The sequence below is a fragment of the Vicia villosa genome, linkage group LG1, assembly GCF_029867415.1.
Source record: "Vicia villosa cultivar HV-30 ecotype Madison, WI linkage group LG1, Vvil1.0, whole genome shotgun sequence".
In the NCBI taxonomy this organism is placed as follows: domain Eukaryota; kingdom Viridiplantae; phylum Streptophyta; class Magnoliopsida; order Fabales; family Fabaceae; genus Vicia; species Vicia villosa.
Window position 1 is genome coordinate 54,080,813 of NC_081180.1, and position 5,401 is coordinate 54,086,213.

The following is a 5,401-nucleotide window of genomic DNA, read 5'->3' on the forward strand; positions in this document are numbered from 1 at the left end:
TCAGCTTTTTATATGGTTTTTTTCAATCTCTCTCAATTAACAATAAAATCTAATTAAATTCTATTAATTAACCAATTAAACTCAGATTTGTACTTAGTATCAATCAAGGTAATGCAATTAAGAAGGGGAAATTAGGGTTAAATGTACATGTGACGATTCAGATGCGTCTCCCTCCTTTCTCACTTGCACCATCAGCGCCGCCGGAGAACTCATCATCTCCGTTCAAAGTCCGACGATGGCTCTCTATTCCTCATTCATCCACTCAAATTGCTCTCCGTCTCGACTCAATCGCATTGCCTCTCGAGTCTCCCTCTCTTAATCGCTCATCTCTCCCTCTGTGTTCGCTCTCCTCCATTAACTTCTCCTCTCGATCTCATCGATCAGAGTTCCTCCGACGTGCCTTAAACGACAAACATTGAACAAGAAACGCAGAGGATCTTCAACGAATTCTAGGTAAAAATCAAGCGTCGAGTTCTAAAATCCGGTGAATCTCTTAAACATAACCCACAAACCCCAAAACTCACGTGAGTCATCACTTTCAGTATCACTAGAAACCACCTTTATCATACTACACACCAAGATATACAAACATAAACATTCACTAATTACACAAATATAATAACCTTCACAACATCAACAACAATTAACCACTCCATTATCACTGATTTAACTATTAATCCATTTTTATGTTGATGCTATTCTGCCTTGATATTTTGTTTAAGGTTCATGATCCATCGAACCGATCGTAATCTATAGAACCACATAACGCAACAACATGGTCGTCCTCCAACAACTCAAATCAGGCATCATCTGCAAATCGTTCAGCAGTGACAACTCAGAACATCACACAGACACAACCACGCATCCACCGCAAACAACATCCAATACCTCCGTGAAATCGCCGTTTCCGATCCACACGAAGCCGCCACCGGCCGAGCTCCCTTCGAACATCCACTCTCAGTTTCACTTGCATAAAAGGATAAGAGCAAGAAGAAGTGGAAGAAGATGAATGGAACAACAACTTCACGATCCAGATTTGATGAAACTGATTCGTCCATGATCTGAATCTTCAACTCACCTTCGATCTGCAACCTCACGATTTCCATCAGCGACATATCAACACAAGACCTCACAGTGGCAACTTAGAGATTGGGAACGTCGGCAACAACACATCATGGCATCATCTCCGATGGTATCCTTTCTTTTATTTTCAACCGCTGCTTTTATCATTGAGTACCAATCTCTTTTCGATTTGCGTTTTCTGGATCCATTGTTGCATCAATTTTGTCATATAATTGTCGGATGATGGTGTTTCAGTTTTTTTGTATAACCTTTGCTTCTGATTTAATCAATTTTGTTCATGGAGTTATTTTGTTGATTAGATTAGAAATAGGTGTGAAAGTTAAGAACAGAGAAATACGATTAAGAGAGGTGAGGTCTCGTTGTTGTTCTTGAGATGTAGAAGAACATAATTCTTTGATTCTGAGATGTTAATTTGAAAGCAGAGAGATGGTGAGCTGAAACTGAGCCGTCAAAATGGGCAACCCATATGGGCCGGCCCGCCAAGCCCGAAAAATCATAGGGCTTGGGCCTTAAAATTAGAGCCCATATTTTTCATGGCCTTTTTAGCCCAGCCCTGAAAAGCCCCTACCCATTAGGGCTAGCCCATATGGGTCGTGGGTAGCCCATTAGGCCCGCATAATTATAAATTTTAAAAGTATATATTAATATTTATATTATCGCATATTGATTTTTCTCACTTCACTAAATTTTATCTCTATTTTATTCAATCTTTCTCTTTTAAATATTATATATTAATATAATCAACATTTTTTGATCGCATTATATTATTATTTCTCTTATAATAAATATTCAAGTATTATTTTATACAATTTAGACATATATTTTTAGAAACACATTATAGTATTTATAAGAGATAATATAGTACTATGTTTAAAATAACATAATTTAAAATTTTATTTATAATAAATATTATGGAATTTTATTTTAATTTTTTTAAATAAAAAAGTCCATTTATGGCTGTGTAGCCCGAAGCCCATCTAGGGTCGGGCTAGGGTAGTAAATCTCGAGCCCATATTACACCGGGCCTTTTTGACCCAGCCCTGAAAAGCCCAGAGCCCGCCAAGGCCGGCCCATTTAGGGCCAGGTAGCCCATATTTATAGCTCTAGCTGAAACAGAGAGAGGACAGAGTTTTTTCTGTTTGATTTTGACCATGGAGAATGAAGTGGAGTGTGAGAGGCGGACCTCTTTGTTTCTTTTTGGAAATTTCTTTATAGACCTACTATCCTTCTTGGTCACCCGCGGTGAAATTCCTACAATGCCCCTTTATTTCGGAAATGCATCTGCAAAGTTAAAAAAAGAGTGATTTCGGAGATGTATCTCCGAAATCACCTTTTTTTAAGTTAAAAAAAAACTATTTCGGAAATGCATTTCCGAAAACAACATTTTGGAGATGCATTTTCGAAAAAATGTGCGTTTTGCTGTTTAAACAAAACAGCCTCCCCCCATTTCCATTTTACCCTAAAACTTAAAAACTTTCAAAAATCTTTCCATTTCTGGTTCCTACTACACGAACTTCACTCTCCAAAGTTGTTTTACAACCTTCAAAGACCACTCAAAGACTAACTCTCAAAGCTTCCAATTTGCAAGTTTTACATCCTTCAACTATAGGATTGAAATGCATAGTAGGGTTGTTAGAAATTATTGAAATGTTATAGGGTTTAGTTATTATATGTCTCTGAGGTTTTTTAGGTGGTAAAAATTTGTTTTTGAAGCACTTTGGGCAAGGATTGGAAATTCTTCAAAAATGGTGTTCGCAGGGGGGGTTTTGGAAGTGCATTTTCGAAAACACCTCCTTGACCAGTTTCGGAAATGTACTTCCGAAATTAACCCAGAAAGTTTTTTTTTTATTTTCTTGATTGTTTTGCATTCTTATGGATTTCAATTTTGTTCAGGAATATGGCAGGCAACCCCGCACGACTCAGACAGGGCAGAGAGACCTAGACAGCGTCAGCTAGACGCGAGCGGGCGTCACAGCTGGCAGCGACACAAGGACGGGGTCGAGTACGAGTACCCGTCCAGATGGATGAGTCTGGTTCTTCATTTGGATCGAGGAGTAGACTAACTCGGGTGTCTTCTTCCCATCAGGAGGTGATACCTGATGTCGAGCGCAGGCACGGGGAGGAGGAGGAGGTGATACCTGATGTTGAGCCTCCGCACGGGGACGAGGAGGACCAAGGCTACCCGGGAGGGCCTAGGGACACTTCCTTACTGATTTACTACCACGACCACGTCGCTCGATGTGTCTTGGCGGTGTTTCCTATTTATTTTTTAGTCTTGACTTTTTTGTATTCGGGTTGTATTATTTTGACATCTCCGTACACTGTTTTTTTATATGTATATTATTAGTATTTTATTCCAATTTGCGTGTTATATTTAGTTTATATCAAACAATGTTTACATTAAGCATTGCTTTCTGCATTGTCATTTAAAATATGTATGATGAAGTTGACTTTTAAGTTGCCTTGTTAGCACAACTTTAAGCTTTATCAAAGCAACTTGCAATTTAACTCTTGTTCCAATAAATGTTAATCCAGTCAGAGCATTACGATTTGATTTGAGTGGTGAATGTCATGCCAATGGCCATTGTGTACTATAAGTTGAATAAGCATGTTATCTAGAAAATTATCAAGAGTCGAATCCTTACTTCAAGATCCACCACCAAGGAACTCGTCCATTCTAGAAGAGACTATGAGTGAATTTATGAAGTTTGCTCAAAGCAACTTGGAAGTAATGAAGAATATTGAAAATTAATTGGGAAGTTATTTGAATGAGTGGTAGCTTGATCAAGTGGAGATTTTAATAGAAATATGCTAGATAATCCTAAGAATGATGAAGTTGAGAGAGAAGTCGACGATGAATGGGAAGCATTTGATGAAGGAGTTGAAAAAGAACAAGAAGAAGAAAAATTCATGCCAACAAATGAAAAAACTGAAACCGGAATAGAAGAAATTGAGGTGGAAAATAGATATGGGAAAAGAGCAAGAATGGTAAGTGATGGTGATCTAGTTTTGGATGAAGCTTAAAAGTTAAAAATTTGTCTCACTACTACGAAAAAGGCATTTAACAACAGTTAGAAAAGATATGTAATCTCGCAGGTTCTGGCGTTGTTATGAAGAGTGTTGTTGTAAATGTGTTACTTACAATCACGGTCTTGGAACCTTGTAGTATAATGGAAAGCGCGCGCGATATCGTAATTGTTATTTAACTCGACCATTGATAGACCTAAAGGTCACAGGTTCAATTCTCAACGACGACATTTTGGAATTTATATTATTCTGGTCAGCGTTCAATACACAACCATGATCATAGAATATAATAAAGCAAGATGAGTTTTTGGCAAATTTGCCATTTGTCAAATTTTTAGACTACATGCTATTTTTATGATTGCTATTAGTAGAAAGTTTCTATAATTAATTATAATAAATTTTTTAATCTTTAATTAATTATTTCATTAATTTCTAATTACTCATAATGATAAAATATAATATTTAGGACAACTCAATATTCACATTGAGAGATGTAAAGTTATTGCAAACAATTGGAAATCAAAAAGGATTTTTTGGAAGAAGCGTAAAACATTTAAAAATTCATCTTTATCCTTATCCAATCTTCAAAAAAATTCTATCCAAATCACTCTTCAAACACACTATATAACAACCTTCATTTCCTCTTCATTACACACACCAAAATACCTACACCTCTGCCACCCTTCAACCCTCAAAGCTTCTCAGTGTGAACTCTCACATTCACTCATCTCAGATCACTGCAGAAAAGAAGAAAGAAAAGTTCAAATTTGCATCCAAAGCCACACGAAGAAGAAGATTCGAAGAAGTAAATAGAGCATACATAGATTTTATTTTCGTATGTATTTTTTTGTTTATGCTTTTGGATTTCTACAAAATCTTGCATTTGTAACCTTGAACATTTGAGATATGAATTGGGGCTCAAGTGTTTGATTGGGGGTTTGAGTAATTTTTTGTGTTTGATGTTTGAACCTGTGAGTGAGACAGAGAGAGATTGAGAGGAATTTTTTATTTGTGTTGTTTTGATTTTCTCTGAAGAAACAAAATAAGTCATGTAGAACCAGAAGAGAATAGAGAAGAGAGAAAAGAATGGGATGAGAGATGTGTGTGTTTTTTCTCAGAGAGAGAGAGTTTTGATTCAACTAGTTCTTTCACTTCCACCCATAATTTCCCCCATTGGTGTCTCTCTTCATCAATGATAATGTCTATAAGTTTGCATATGATTCGGCCAGGCACAACAATATTGTTTTCATTCTTCTTACTAATCCTCCATCTATCGACATCAGGTATAATG

The 5,401-nt window shown here is 36.7% G+C and overlaps 1 long non-coding RNA gene across 1 annotated transcript; it reads left to right on the top strand.

Annotated features, from left to right (window-relative positions):
• Positions 1 to 3,443, top strand: LOC131638086 (uncharacterized). Its single transcript, XR_009294588.1, has 2 exons — positions 1 to 1,192; positions 2,977 to 3,443. It is a non-coding gene; the product is annotated as an uncharacterized LOC131638086 (long non-coding RNA).
• The last annotated feature ends 1,958 nt before the right edge of the window (positions 3,444 to 5,401 follow it).